A 15,903-nucleotide genomic window follows, 5' to 3' on the forward strand; every position below is an offset into this window, starting at 1 on the left:
TGTGTGTTTGTTTTGATTGTTAAAATGTCTGCATTTGAGATCTCAACACGATCTTATTTTTTATAATCAAATTAATTTTTTTTATATTTTATTAGGTTGGTTCAAGGGGTACACGGGCAGCAATAGACAGGTCAGTGGAGGCCTAGTGGAAGGAGTGACGGCAGACAGGCATCAAAGGCCTAACATTGGGCTGGCTGTAGGCAAGTTAAAATTGGTTCCAGGGGAACACGGCCATCAGTGGCCTGGTCAGTGTAGTTGTAGTTGAAAGAACGGGACGCAGACAGGCTTCGAAGGCCTAACATAATAACATAGGGCTGGCTGTAGGCAAGTTAAAATTGGTTCCAGGGGAACACGGCCATCAGTGGCCTGGTCAGTGTAGTTGTAGTTGAAAGAACGGGACGCAGACAGGCTTCGAAGGCCTAACATAACAAACTTGGGCTGGCTGTAGGCACTTTTAAATTGGTTCCAGGGGTACACGGGCAGCAGTGGTCTGGTCAGTGGAAGTCTAGTGGAAGGAGTGACCGCAGACAGGCTTCCAAGGCCTAACATAACAAACTTGGGCTGGCTGTAGGCACTTTTAAATTGGTTCCAGGGGTACACGGGCAGCAGTGGTCTGGTCTGTGGAAGTCTAGTGGAAGGGGTGACCGCAGACAGGCTTCGAAGGCCTAACATAACAAACTTGGGCTGGCTGTAGGCACTTTTAAATTGGTTCCAGGGGTACACGGGCAGCAGTGGTCTGGTCAGTGGAAGTCTAGTGGAAGGAGTGACCGCAGACAGGCTTCCAAGGCCTAACATAACAAACTTGGGCTGGCTGTAGGCACTTTTAAATTGGTTCCAGGGGTACACGGGCAGCAGTGGTCTGGTCTGTGGAAGTCTAGTGGAAGGAGTGACCGCAGACAGGCTTCGAAGGCCTAACATAACAAACTTGGGCTGGCTGTAGGCACTTTTAAATTGGTTCCAGGGGTACACGGGCAGCAGTGGTCTGGTCAGTGGAAGTCTAGTGGAAGGAGTGACCGCAGACAGGCTTCCAAGGCCTAACATAACAAAATTGGGCTGACTGTAGGCACTTTTAAATTGGTTCCAGGGTAACACGGCCAGCAGTGGCCTGGTCAGTGTAGTAGTTGTAGAAAGAAGGGACCGCAGACAGGCTTCGAAGGCCTAACATAACAAAAATGTCAAAACAATGGTATTGTCAGTGCCAGGCATTGAAGGATGTCAGCGCCTAGACTACACATTGGTGAAGCTGTGAGAGATAATTTTGCTAGTGGTAGAGCACTGTTTGAGCTGGGGGGGGAACTGTCTTGTGGCCGGCGGTACAGGCACAGGGCCCCTCATATTACAACGGTGTGTCTGACGTTGGGTGCGCACCACGACCGCCAGAGACACTTTATTGTACTATGAGGGACCCAGTGGCAGTGCCGTCGACCAAAAGCGGCCACACCCACCTCTTCAGACAAACAGCACTCTCAAGGGTCCAAGCGCAAAGTGGCGATAGCACGGCCCCGTGTGGGGAGTTTGGCCATTTCGTGAGGTGGAAACATGTCGTATGCTGGACAATCAGGTGAAGAAAATTACGAGATTGGAAAAGTCATTCAGAATAGTCCACAGGCAAGACCTTTTCATAGGAAAGCTAGGTGTCAGCCGGGCAGGGTGGGGCAAAAGATTTTGAAATCCAGTTGTGGTTCATTTTAATGAAGGTTAGATCATCTACATTTTGGGTAGCCAGACGAGTCCTTTTTTCTGTTAGTATTGAACCTGCAGCACTGAATACTCTTTCTGATAGGACACTAGCTGCCGGGCAAGCAAGCTCCTGCAATGCATATTCTGCCAATTCTGGCCAGGTGTCTAATTTGGATGCCCAGTAATCAAATGGGAATGACGGTTGAGGGAGAACGTCGATAAGGGATGAAAAATAGTTTGTAACCATACTGGACAAATGTTGTCTCCTGTCACTTTGAATTGATGCTGCAGTACCTGTCCTGTCTGCGGTCATAGAAAAATCACTCCACAACCTGGTCAGAAAACCCCTCTGGCCAACGCCACTTCTGATTTCTGCCCCTCTAACACCTCTGGTCTGCTGGCCCCTGGAGCTCGTGTGAGAACGATCACGGGCGCTGTGTGCAGGGAATGCCAGAAGCAAACGGTCAACAAGAGTTGATTGTTTTGTTGCTAATATTAGTTCCAAGTTCTCATGTGGCATAATATTTTGCAATTTGCCTTTATAGCGAGGATCAAGGAGGCAGGCCAACCAGTAATCGTCATCGTTCATCATTTTTGTAATGCGTGTGTCCCTTTTGAGGATACGCAAGGCATAATCCGCCATGTGGGCCAAAGTTCCCGTTGTCAAATCTGCGGTTGTGCTTGGTTGAGGGGCAGTTGCAGGCAAATCTACGTCACTTGTGTCCCTCAAAAAACCAGAACCCGGCCTTGCCACGCCACCAATTTCCCGTGCCCCCGGGAAAGCTTCCTCATTAAAAATATACTCATCCCCATCATCCTCCTCATCCTCCACCTCCTCTTCGCCCGGTACCTCGTCATGTACACTGCCCTGACCAGACAATCGCTGACTGTCATCAAGGCTTTCCTCTTCCTCTGGTGCAGACGCCTGATCCTTTATGTGCGTCAAACTTTGCATCAGCAGACGCATTAGGGGGATGCTCATGCTTATTATGGCGTTGTCTGCACTAACCAGCCGTGTGCATTCCTCAAAACACTGAAGGACTTGACACATGTCTTGAATCTTCGACCACTGCACACCTGACAACTCCATGTCTGCCATCCTACTGCCTGCCCGTGTATGTGTATCCTCCCACAAAAACATAACAGCCCGCCTCTGTTCGCACAGTCTCTGAAGCATGTGCAGTGTTGAGTTCCACCTTGTTGCAACCTCTATGATTAGGCGATGCTGGGGAAGGTTCAAAGAACGCTGATAGGTCTGCATACGGCTGGAGTGTACAGGCGAACGGCGGATATGTGCGCAAAGTCCACGCACTTTGAGGAGCAGGTCGGATAACCCCGGATAACTTTTCAGGAAGCACTGCACCACCAGGTTTAAGGTGTGAGCCAGGCAAGGAATGTGTTTCAGTTGGGAAAGGGAGATGGCAGCCATGAAATTCCTTCCGTTATCACTCACTACCTTGCCTGCCTCAAGATCTACAGTGCCCAGCCACGACTGCGTTTCTTGCTGCAAGAACTCGGACAGAACTTCCGCGGTGTGTCTATTGTCGCCCAAACACTTCATAGCCAATACAGCCTGCTGACGTATGCCAGTAGCTGCCCCATAATGGGAGACCTGGTGTGCAACAGTGGCAGGTGCGGATGGAGTGTTTGTGCGACTGCGGTCTGTGGACGAGCTCTTGCTTCTGCAGGAGGACGAGGAGGAGGAGGAGGAGGAGGGGGTGCGAACGGCTACAGACAACTGTTTACTAGACCGTGGGCTAGGCAGAACTGTCCCAAACTTGCTGTCCCCTGTGGACCCTGAATCCACCACATTTACCCAGTGTGCCGTGATGGACACGTAACGTCCCTGGCCATGTCTACTGGTCCATGCATCTGTTGTCAGGTGCACCTTTGTGCTCACAGATTGCCTGAGTGCATGGACGATGCGCTCTTTAACATGCTGGTGGAGGGCTGGGATGGCTTTTCTGGAAAAAAAGTGTCGACTGGGTAGCTCGTAGCGTGGTACAGCGTAGTCCATCAGGTCTTTGAAAGCTTCGCTTTCAACTAACCGGTAGGGCATCATCTCTAACGAGATTAGTCTAGCTATGTGGGCGTTCAAACCCTGTGTACGCGGATGCGAGGCTAAGTATTTCCTTTTTCTAACCATAGTCTCATGTAGGGTGAGCTGGACTGGAGAGCTGGAGATCGTGGAACTAGCGGGGGTGCCGGTGGACATGGCAGACTGAGAGACGGTGGGAGATGGTATTGTTGCCGCCGGTGCCCTAGATGCAGTGTTTCCTACTACGAAACTGGTGATTCCCTGACCCTGACTGCTTTGGCCTGGCAAAGATACCTGCACAGATACAGCAGGTGGTGCGCTAAATGGTGGTCCTACACTGCCGGAAGGGATGTTGCGTTGATGACTAGCTTCATTGGCCGAGGGTGCAACAACCTTAAGGGACGTTTGGTAGTTAGTCCAAGCTTTCAAATGCATGGTGGTTAAATGTCTATGCATGCAACTAGTATTGAGACTTTTCAAATTCTGACCTCTGCTTAAGGAAGTAGAACATTTTTGACAGATGACTTTGCGCTGATCAATTGGATGTTGTTTAAAAAAAATGCCAGACTGCACTCTTTCTAGCATCGGATACCTTTTCAGGCATTGCAGACTGAGCTTTAACCGGATGGCCACGCTGTCCTCCACCAGGTTTTGGCTTTGCCACGCGTTTTGGGCAAGATACGGGCCCGGCAGATGGAACCTGTGGCGATGTTGATGCCTGCTGCGGCCCCTCCTCCTCCTCTGCTTCAGAACTGCTGCCGCCTGCACCCTGTTCCCCCAATGGCTGCCAATCGGGGTCAAGAACTGGGTCATCTAATAACTCTTCTTGTACCTCCTGCGCAACTTCGTCTGTGTCACCGTGTCGTTCGGTGGTATAGCGTTCGTGATGGGGCAACATAGTCTCATCAGGGTCTGATTCTTGATCAGCACCCTGCGAGGGCAATGTTGTGGTCTGAGTCAAAGGACCAGCATAGTAGTCTGGCTGTGGCTGTGCGTCAGTGCACTCCATGTCAGATTCAATTTGTAATGGGCATGGACTGTTAACTGCTTCACTTTCTAAGCCAGGGACGGTATGTGTAAAGAGCTCCATGGAGTAACCCGTTGTGTCGCCTGCTGCATTCTTCTCTGTTGTTGTTTTTGCTGAAGAGGACAAGGAAGTGACTTGTCCCTGACCGTGAACATCCACTAACGACGCGCTGCTTTTACTTTTACCAGTTTCACGAGAGGAGGCAAAAGAGATAGAGGCTGAGTCAGCAAGATAAGCCAAAACTTGCTCTTGCTGCTCCGGCTTTAAAAGCGGTTTTCCTAATCCCAGAAAAGGGAGCGTTCGAGGCCTTGTGTAGCCGGACGACGAACCTGGCTCCACAGCTCCAGACTTAGGTGCAATATTTTTTTCCCCACAACCACCTGATGCTCCACCACTACCACTACCCTCATTACCAGCTGACAATGAACGCCCCTGGCCACGACCTCTTCCACTAGACTTCCTCATTGTTTTAAAAACGTAACCAAACTAACGTTATTTGTTGCAGTCACACAACTTACACGGTGAGCTATAACTTCAGTATGATTTAGCTACCCCTTTACAGGTTGGTGAGACCACAGCGAAAATCAGGCCCAATGTTACACACTCTTTTTTTGGTGGCTGCAAATTAGAGAGATGCCCCACACGCAGGACTGTCACTGAAGCACAAATGTTAATATTAATGTCACACTATTATTTTTTTTTTATTTTTATTTTTTTCAGGAACACTTTAGAAACCCCCCAAAAAAAAAAAATAGATTTTTGCAGGGAGAATTTAGAAAACAAATGTAACAAACTATATGCTTTCTATGGGCCACTGAGTGAGAGATGACGCACACAGGAATCAGGAGTGGCACACAAGCCCAGAGGCCAATATTTTTCTACCAATGATTGATGGAGTTATTTTCTCTGGTAGATTTTGGAACCCAAATCAAGGAAAAAAAATATAGGCTTTCTATGGACCACAATTGGAGAGAGAGAGAGAGAGAGAGAGATGGCACACCCAGGAGTCAAGACTGGCACACAAGCAGAAAGGCCAATATTAATCTCCCATTTTTTTGGGGGGTTTGTTTTTTTTTTTTTGTTTTTTTCAGGGAGACTTTAGAAAAAAAAATAATAAAAAAAATATGATTTTATCAGGAAGAATTTAGAAACCAAATAAAATAAAATTATTTTTTCAGGGAGAATATATAAAACAAATAAAAACAAAAATAGGCGTTCTATGGCCCACTGACTGAGAGATGACGCACACAGGAGTCAGGAGTGGCACACAAGCCCAGAGGCCAATATTTTTCTACCAATGATTGATGTAGTTATTTTCTCTGGTAGATTTTGGAACCCAAATCAAGGAAAAAAAATATAGGCTTTCTATGGACCACAATTGGAGAGAGAGAGAGAGAGAGAGAGAGAGAGAGAGAGAGATGGCACACCCAGGAGTCAAGACTGGCACACAAGCAGAAAGGCCAATATTAATCTCCCACTGTTTTTTTTGGTTGTTTTTTTTTTTTTTTTTTCAGGGAGACTTTAGAAAAAAAAATAATAAAAAAAATATGATTTTATCAGGAAGAATTTAGAAACCAAATAAAATAAAATGATTTTTTCAGGGAGAATTTATAAAACAAATAAAAACAAAAATAGGCGTTCTATGGCCCACTGACTGAGAGATGACGCACACAGGAGTCAGGAGTGGCACACAAGCCCAGAGGCCAATATTTTTCTACCAATGATTGATGTAGTTATTTTCTCTGGTAGATTTTGGAACCCAAATCAAGGAAAAAAAATATAGGCTTTCTATGGACCACAATTGGAGAAAGAGAGAGAGAGAGAGAGAGAGAGATGGCACACCCAGGAGTCAAGACTGGCACACAAGCAGAAAGGCCAATATTAATCTCCCACTGTTTTTTTTGGTTGTTTTTTTTTTTTTTTTTCAGGGAGACTTTAGAAAAAAAAATAATAAAAAAAATATGATTTTATCAGGAAGAATTTAGAAACCAAATAAAATAAAATGATTTTTTCAGGGAGAATTTATAAAACAAATAAAACCAAAAATAGGCGTTCTATGGCCCACTGACTGAGAGATGACGCACCCAGGAGTCAAGACTGGCACACAAGCAGAAAGGCCAATATTAATCTCCCACTGTTTTTTTTTTTTTTTTTTTTTTTCAGGGAGACTTTAGAAAAAAAAATAATAAAAAAAATATGATTTTATCAGGAAGAATTTAGAAACCAAATAAAATAAAATGATTTTTTCAGGGAGAATTTAGAAAACAAATAAAACCAAAAATAGGCGTTCTATGGCCCACTGACTGAGAGAGAGAGAGATGGAACGCTTAGTACTGGCACACAAGCCCAAAGGGCAATATTAATCTCCCTTTTTTTTTCAGGGAGAATTTCTAAAACCCAAAAAAAAAAAAAAATAGGCTTTCTATGGCCCACTATTTGTGAGAGAGATGGGACGCTCAGGACTGGCACAGATGGCACGCTCAGGACTGGCACAGAAGCCCAGAGGCCAATATTAATCTCCCTTTTTTTCTGGGAGAATTTATAAAACCAAAAAAATATTTAAATAGGCTTTCTATGGCCCACTATTTGTGAGAGAGATGGCACGCTCAGGACTGGCACAGATGGCACGCTCACAACTGGCACACAAGCCCAGAGGCCAATATTAATCTCCCTTTTTTCAGGGAAAATTTATAAAACCAAAAAAAAAATTAAATAGGCTTTCTATGGCCCACTATTTGTGAGAGAGATGGCACGCTCAGGACTGGCACAGATGGCACGCTCACAACTGGCACACAAGCCCAGAGGCCAATATTAATCTCCCTTTTTTCAGGGAAAATTTATAAAACAAAAAAAAAATTAAATAGGCTTTCTATGGCCCACTATTTGTGAGAGAGATGGCACGCTCAGGACTGGCACAGATGGCACGCTCACAACTGGCACACAAGCCCAGAGGCCAATATTAATCTCCCTTTTTCTCAGGGAGAATTTATAAAACCAAAAAAAAAATTAAATAGGCTTTCTATGGCCCACTATTTGTGAGAGAGATGGCACGCTCAGGGCTGGCACAGATGGCACGCTCAGGACTGGCACACAAGCCCAGAGGCCAATATTAATCTCCCTTTTTTTCAGGGAGAATTTATAAAACCCAAAAAAAAATAAAATAGGCTTTCTATGGCCCACTATTTGTGAGAGAGATGGCACACTCAGGACTGGCACACAAGCCCAAAGGCCAATATTAATCTCCCACTGTATTTTTATCAGGGAGAATTTATACACCCCACAAAAAAAAATACAGAAAAATGAAAAGGCTTTCTATGGCCCACTATGTGAGAGAGATGGCACACACAGGGATGGCACTCTAGCAGAAATGCCAAATTGCCAATCTTAATCTCCCACCAAAAAAAAAAAAAAAAAAAAAACAGGGAATGTCCTACAATTACTATCTCCCTGCCTGCAGTAATCTCAGCCAGGTATGGCAGGCAGCTACTATCTCCCTGCCTGCAGTAATCTCAGCCAGGTATGGCAGGCAGCAATAAGGAGTGGACTGATGCACAAATGAAATAAAAAGTGTGGACAAACCAAAAAGATAGCTGTGCAGAAAGGAAGGAACAAGAGGATTTGTGCTTTGAAAAAAGCAGTTGGTTTGCACAGCGGCGTACACACAGCAATGCAGCTATCAGGGAGCCTTCTAGGGCAGCCCAATGAGCTACAGCGCTGAGGGGAAAAAAAAAAAAAAAAAAACTTCCACTGTCCCTGCACACCGAGGGTGGTGTTGGACAGTGCAAATCGCTGCAGCACAAGCGGTTTTGTGGTTAATGGACCCTGCCTAACGCTATCCCTGCTTCTGACAAAGCGGCAGCAACCTCTCCCTAAGCTCAGATCAGCAGCAGTAAGATGGCGGTCGGCGGGAACGCCTCTTTATAGCCCCTGTGACGTCGCAGACAGCAAGCCAATCACTGCAATGCCCTTCTCTAAGATGGTGGGGACCAGGACCTATGTCATCACGCTGCCCACACTCTGCGTTTACCTTCATTGGCTGAGAAATGGCGCTTTTCGCGTCATTGAAACGCGACTTTGGCGCGAAAGTCGCGTACCGCATGGCCGACCCCGCACAGGGGTCGGATCGGGTTTCATGAAACCCCGACTTAGCCAAAAGTCGGCGACTTTTGAAAATGTTCGACCAGTTTCTCTCAACCCTACTAGACATTGACTTGTATTATAAGTATGGAGCACTTCTAAATGAAAAATACCAGAAGATAGATATGCTTATTTCAGTTAACCGCTTGAAATTTTTGAAACTTGATGTGGTAAAAGACGCCAAAAGCCCGATCATATGAACCGCAAGTCTTTTTTTACATGGAAATAAATTTGTTCAGTGTTTTCAGCATTTTCAGAGTAATTTTCAGGAGGTTTTTGGAATGGACCCACTCCATATCCACCTTATGAAGAGGTCAAAGTCTTAAACTGTACATGGTTCCCATTGATGATGACTCGAAATCAGATTTTTACATTTTTACTGGGACCTAGAATTTTGTTTCTATTTTCTGAGATATTTTCCAGAGGGATAATCACTGATCTTGATCATGGTGCTATAAGAAAAGGTGTGTGAATCTCATCAAATGTTTAAGTCAGAGTAGTCGTGGCCGAGTGGTTAAGGCGATGGTCTTGAAATCCATTGGGGTTTCCCCGCGCAGGTTCAAATCCTGCCGGCTACGTATATATTCCTAAAGCTTTTTGACTGATTACCTGAGTAGATTAATTTGCGCGTTTCCTTGTCTACCGCCGTGACAGTGATATGCAAACTCTGGAACGGTTTTCAAGAATCAGACTGATTAGATTTTTGCATGTACATTCCATAAGCCGATCTGGCGCTGCATCTCATGTGCATCATGCCGCTAATCAAAAGAAGCACCGTGAGTGTGGCACCAGGTAAGTGGTGCTTCTCCCGCTTTTGTCTAGCGGAGACAGACCATTGTTGTGGCAGATGTACTGGGACATGCACTTTGATTTGCAACAACCTTGAATTATCTCTTGGATGAAACCTTTTACCACACAATGAAAAATTTTTAGTGACTTCTGGATGAACAGCTTTCTAACAGTATAAGTTTTGCAAATAATTTTTTCTTGCTCTTTTTCCAAGTAACAGATCTAGCACTCTTTTTACTAGTCACATTTTATCAACATTTAAAACTGTCCTTGCTGAGATATCGTGGAACCCTTGGCACACTTGTGGAATAAAAGTTTAGAAGATATTAATTTACCATTGTGTATTAATTGTAGATTTGCACTACAGCTTTAGAGCCTGTTTTCACCATGATTCATGAGTTCAATTGTGCTTTCCAGAACACAAAACTGCAGCCAAGTCTTTTTTGTGTGTGGTTCCATGGTGTAATGGTTAGCACTCTGGACTCTGAATCCAGCGATCTGAGTTCAAATCTCAGTGGAACCTGGGCAGTTTTTCGTACACATGTTTCAATTTTTTCACTGACACTGTGTTCTCATGTTCCCAAGGTTTAACATAAAAAGAGAAAGTTAAAATCAACATACCAAAAGCCAAAAAAAGATTTCAATGTTCCAAGCATACATGGAGTGATCACTGTGAGTTCTGTGGCCAAAGCTACCTATAAAGAAGGGTTAATGAAACTTAAAACACCACCATTTTTGGTGGTGTTTTGCTAAAAATTGTTTTGGGCATCTTTTGAGTCTGTTTTTGAGGCTGTGCTTTGCAGCTCACAAAATGCACCAAAAGTCACTTAGGAACCTTTAAGGAGTGTTTCTAACCTAGCCATTGACTTGTATTATAAGTATGGAGCACTTCTAAATGAAAAATACCAGAAGATAGATATGCTTATTTCAGTTAACCGCTTGGAATTTTTCGAAACTTGATGTGGTTAAAAGACGCCTAAAGCCCGATCATATGAACAGCAAGTCTTTTTTTACATGGAAATGAATTTGTTCAGTGTTTTCAGCATTTTCAGAGTAATTTTCAGGATGTTTTTGGAATGGACCCACTCCATATCCACCTTATGAAGAGGTCAAAGTCTTAAACTGTACATGGTTCCCATTGATGATGACTCGAAATCAGATTTTTACATTTTTACTGGGACCTAGAATTTTGTTTCTATTTTCTGAGATATTTTCCAGAGGGATAATCACTGATCTTGATCATGGTGCTATAAGAAAAGGTGTGTGAATCTCATCAAATGTTAATGTCTGAGTAGTCGTGGCCGAGTGGTTAAGGCGATGGACTTGAAATCCATTGGGGTTTCCCCGCGCAGGTTCAAATCCTGCTGACTACGTATATGTTCCTAAAGCTTTTTGACTGATTACCTGAGTAGATTAATTTGCGCGTTTCCTTGTCTACCCCCAAGACAGTGATATGCAAACTCTGGAACGGTTTTCAAGAATCAGACTGATTAGATTTTTGGATGTACATTCCATAAGCCGATCTGGCGCTGCATCTCATGTGCATCATGCCGCTAATCAAAAGAAGCACCGTGAGTGTGGCACCAGGTAAGTGGTGCTTCTCCCGCTTTTGTCTAGCGGAGACAGACCATTGTTGTGGCAGATGTACTGGGACATGCACTTTGATTTGCAACAACCTTGAATTATCTCTTGGATGAAACCTTTCACCACACAGTGAAAAATTTTTAGCGACTTCTGGATGAACAGCTTTCTAACAGTATAAGTTTTGCAATTAATTTTTTTCTTGCTCTTTTTCCAAGTAACAGATCTAGCACTCTCTTACTAGTCACTTTTTATCAACATTTAAAACTGTCCTTGCTGAGATATCGTGGAACCCTTGGCACACATGTGGAATAAAAGTTTAGAAGATATTAATTTACCATTGTGTATTAATTGTAGATTTGCACTACAGCAGTAGAGCCTGTTTTCACCATGATTCATGAGTTCAATTGTGCTTTCCAGAACACAAAACTGCAGCCAAATCTTTTTTGTGTGTGATTCCATGGTGTAATGGTTAGCACTCTGGACTCTGAATCCAGCGATCTGAGTTCAAATCTCAGTGGAACCTGGGCAGTTTTTCGTACACATGTTTCAATTTTTCCACTGACACTGTGTTCTCCTGTTCCCAAGGTTTAACATAAAAAGAGAAAGTTAAAATCAACATACCAAAAGCCAAAAAACGATTTCAATGTTTCAAGCATACATGGAGTGATCACTGTGAGTTCTGTGGCCAAGGCTACCTATGAAGCAGGGTTAATGAAACTTAAAACACCACCATTTTTGGTGGTGTTTTTCTAAAAATTGTTTTGGGCATCTTTTGAGTCTGTTTTTGAGGCTTTGCTTTGCAGCTCACAAAATGCACCAAAAGTCACTTAGGAACCTTTAAGGAGTGTTTCTAACCTAGCCATTGACTTGTATTATAAGTATGGAGCACTTCTAAATGAAAAATACCAGAAGATTATTATTATTATTATTTATTATTATAGCGCCATTTATTCCATGGCGCTTTACATGTGAGGAGGGGTATGCATAATAAAACAAGTACAATAATCTTTAACAATACAAGTCACAACTGGTACAGGAGGAGAGAGGACCCTGCCCGCGAAGGCTCACAATCTACAAGATAGATATGCTTATTTCAGTTAACCGCTTGGAATTTTTGGAAACTTGATGTGGTTAAAAGACGCCAAAAGCCCGATCATATGAACAGCAAGTCTTTTTTTACATGGAAATGAATTTGTTCAGTGTTTTCAGCATTTTCAGAGTAATTTTCAGGATGTTTTTGGAATGGACCCACTCCATATCCACCTTATGAAGAGGTCAAAGTCTTAAACTGTACATGGTTCCCATTGATGATGACTCGAAATCAGATTTTTACATTTTTACTGGGACCTAGAATTTTGTTTCTATTTTCTGAGATATTTTCCAGAGGGATAATCACTGATCTTGATCATGGTGCTATAAGAAAAGGTGTGTGAATCTCATCAAATGTTAATGTCTGAGTAGTCGTGGCCGAGTGGTTAAGGCGATGGACTTGAAATCCCAAGTTTCCCCGCGCAGGTTCAAATCCTGCCGACTACGTATATATTCCTAAAGCTTTTTGACTGATTACCTGAGTAGATTAATTTGCGTGTTTCCTTGTCTACCGCCATGGCAGTGATATGCAAACTCTGGAACGGTTTTCAAGAATCAGACTGATTAAATTTTTGGATGTACATTCATGGATGTACTAAATGCATTCATTTTGGATGTAGTTAAGGCGATGGACTTGAAATCCATTGGGGTTTCCCCGCGCAGGTTCAAATCCTGCTGACTACGTATATGTTCCTAAAGCTTTTTGACTGATTACCTGAGTAGATTAATTTGCGCGTTTCCTTGTCTACCCCCATGACAGTGATATGCAAACTCTGGAACGGTTTTCAAGAATCAGACTGATTAGATTTTTGGATGTAAATTCATGGATGTACTAAATGCATTCATTTTGGATGTACATTTGGATGTACATAAGCCGATCTGGCGCTGCATCTCATGTGCATCATGCCGCTAATCAAAAGAAGCACCGTGAGTGTGGCACCAGGTAAGTGGTGCTTCTCCCGCTTTTGTCTAGCGGCCACAGACCGTTGTTGTGGCAGATGTACTGGGACATGCACTTTGATTTGCAACAACCTTGAATTATCTCTTGGATGAAACCTTTTACCACACAATGAAAAATTTTTAGCGACTTCTGGATGAACAGCTTTCTAACAGTATAAGTTTTGCAAATAATTTTTTTCTTGCTCTTTTTCCAAGTAACAGATCTAGCACTCTTTTTACTAGTCACTTTTTATCAACATTTAAAACTGTCCTTGCTGAGATATCGTGGAACCCTTGGCACACTTGTGGAATAAAAGTTTAGAAGATATTAATTTACCATTGTGTATTAATTGTAGATTTGCACTACAGCTTTAGAGCCTGTTTTCACCATGATTCATGAGTTCAATTGTGCTTTCCAGAACACAAAACTGCAGCCAAGTTTTTTTTGTGTGTGGTTCCATGGTGTAATGGTTAGCACTCTGGACTCTGAATCCAGCGATCTGAGTTCAAATCTCAGTTGAACCTGGGCAGTTTTTCGTACACATGTTTCAATTTTTCCACTGACACTGTGTTCTCCTGTTCCCAAGGTTTAACATAAAAAGAGAAAGTTAAAATCAACATACCAAAAGCCAAAAAACGATTTCAATGTTTCAAGCATACATGGAGTGATCACTGTGAGTTCTGTGGCCAAGGCTACCTATGAAGCAGGGTTAATGAAACTTAAAACACCACCATTTTTGGTGGTGTTTTTCTAAAAATTGTTTTGGGCATCTTTTGAGTCTGTTTTTGAGGCTTTGCTTTGCAGCTCACAAAATGCACCAAAAGTCACTTAGGAACCTTTAAGGAGTGTTTCTAACCTAGCCATTGACTTGTATTATAAGTATGGAGCACTTCTAAATGAAAAATACCAGAAGATAGATATGCTTATTTCAGTTAACCGCTTGGAATTTTTGGAAACTTGATGTGGTTAAAAGACGCCAAAAGCCCGATCATATGAACAGCAAGTCTTTTTTTACATGGAAATGAATTTGTTCAGTGTTTTCAGCATTTTCAGAGTAATTTTCAGGATGCTTTTGGAATGGACCCACTCCATATCCACCTTATGAAGAGGTCAAAGTCTTAAACTGTACATGGTTCCCATTGATGATGACTCGAAATCAGATTTTTACATTTTTACTGGGACCTAGAATTTTGTTTCTATTTTCTGAGATATTTTCCAGAGGGATAATCACTGATCTTGATCATGGTGCTATAAGAAAAGGTGTGTGAATCTCATCAAATGTTAATGTCTGAGTAGTCGTGGCCGAGTGGTTAAGGCGATGGACTTGCAATCCATTGGGGTTTCCCCGCGCAGGTTCCAATCAAGCTGACTACGTATATGTTCCTAAAGATTTTTGACTGATTACCTGAGTAGATTAATTTGCGCGTTTCCTTGTCTACCCCCATGACAGTGATATGCAAACTCTGGAACGGTTTTCAAGAATCAGACTGATTAGATTTTTGGATGTAGATTCCATAAGCCGATCTGGCGCTGCATCTCATGTGCATCATGCCGCTAATCAAAAGAAGCACCGTGAGTGTGGCACCAGGTAAGTGGTGCTTCTCCCGCTTTTGTCTAGCGGCCACAGACCATTGTTGTGGCAGATGTACTGGGACATGCACTTTGATTTGCAACAACCTTGAATTATCTCTTGGATGAAACCTTTTACCACACAGTGAAAAATTTTTAGCGACTTCTGGATGAACAGCTTTCTAACAGTATAAGTTTTGCAATTAATTTTTTTCTTGCTCTTTTTCCAAGTAACAGATCTAGCACTCTTTTTACTAGTCACTTTTTATCAACATTTAAAACTGTCCTTGCTGAGATATCGTGGAACCCTTGGCACACTTGTGGAATAAACGTTTAGAAGATATTAATTTACCATTGTGTATTAATTGTAGATTTGCACTACAGCTTTAGAGCCTGTTTTCACCATGATTCATGAGTTCAATTGTGCTTTCCAGAACACAAAACTGCAGCCAAGCTTTTTTTGTGTGTGGTTCCATGGTGTAATGGTTAGCACTCTGGACTCTGAATCCAGCGATCTGAGTTCAAATCTCAGTGGAACCTGGGCAGTTTTTCGTACACATGTTTCAATTTTTCCACTGACACTGTGTTCTCCTGTTCCCAAGGTTTAACATAAAAAGAGAAAGTTAAAATCAACATACCAAAAGCCAAAAAAAGATGTCAATGTTCCAAGCATACATGGAGTGATCACTGTGAGTTCTGTGGCCAAAGCTACCTATGAAGCAGGGTTAATGAAACTTAAAACACCACCATTTTTGGTGGTGTTTTTCTAAAAATTGTTTTGGGCATCTTTTGAGTCTGTTTTTGAGGCTTTGCTTTGCAGCTCACAAAATGCACCAAAAGTCACTTAGGAACCTTTAAGGAGTGTTTCTAACCTAGCCATTGACTTGTATTATAAGTATGGAGCACTTCTAAATGAAAAATACCAGAAGATAGATATGCTTATTTCAGTTAACCGCTTGGAATTTTTGGAAACTTGATGTGGTTAAAAGACGCCAAAAGCCCGATCATATGAACAGCAAGTCTTTTTTTACATGGAAATGAATTTGTTCA

General features: G+C 42.8%; 6 non-coding genes across 6 annotated transcripts; all 6 read left to right on the plus strand.

Moving 5' to 3' along the window:
• The first annotated feature begins 9,378 nt into the window (after positions 1 to 9,378).
• TRNAS-UGA (transfer RNA serine (anticodon UGA)) lies at positions 9,379 to 9,460 on the plus strand. Its single transcript has one exon. It is a non-coding gene; the product is annotated as a tRNA-Ser (tRNA).
• Positions 9,461 to 10,122: 662 nt separating this feature from the next.
• Positions 10,123 to 10,194, plus strand: TRNAQ-CUG (transfer RNA glutamine (anticodon CUG)). Its single transcript has one exon. It is a non-coding gene; the product is annotated as a tRNA-Gln (tRNA).
• A 768-nt stretch (positions 10,195 to 10,962) lies between these two features.
• TRNAS-UGA (transfer RNA serine (anticodon UGA)) lies at positions 10,963 to 11,044 on the plus strand. Its single transcript has one exon. It is a non-coding gene; the product is annotated as a tRNA-Ser (tRNA).
• Positions 11,045 to 11,706: 662 nt separating this feature from the next.
• TRNAQ-CUG (transfer RNA glutamine (anticodon CUG)) lies at positions 11,707 to 11,778 on the plus strand. The gene has a single exon. It is a non-coding gene; the product is annotated as a tRNA-Gln (tRNA).
• Positions 11,779 to 13,736: 1,958 nt separating this feature from the next.
• Positions 13,737 to 13,808, plus strand: TRNAQ-CUG (transfer RNA glutamine (anticodon CUG)). The gene has a single exon. It is a non-coding gene; the product is annotated as a tRNA-Gln (tRNA).
• Positions 13,809 to 15,321: 1,513 nt separating this feature from the next.
• TRNAQ-CUG (transfer RNA glutamine (anticodon CUG)) lies at positions 15,322 to 15,393 on the plus strand. The gene has a single exon. It is a non-coding gene; the product is annotated as a tRNA-Gln (tRNA).
• Positions 15,394 to 15,903: the final 510 nt, after the last annotated feature.

This window comes from Ranitomeya imitator, chromosome 9 (assembly GCF_032444005.1).
Source record: "Ranitomeya imitator isolate aRanImi1 chromosome 9, aRanImi1.pri, whole genome shotgun sequence".
In the NCBI taxonomy this organism is placed as follows: Eukaryota; Metazoa; Chordata; class Amphibia; order Anura; family Dendrobatidae; genus Ranitomeya; species Ranitomeya imitator.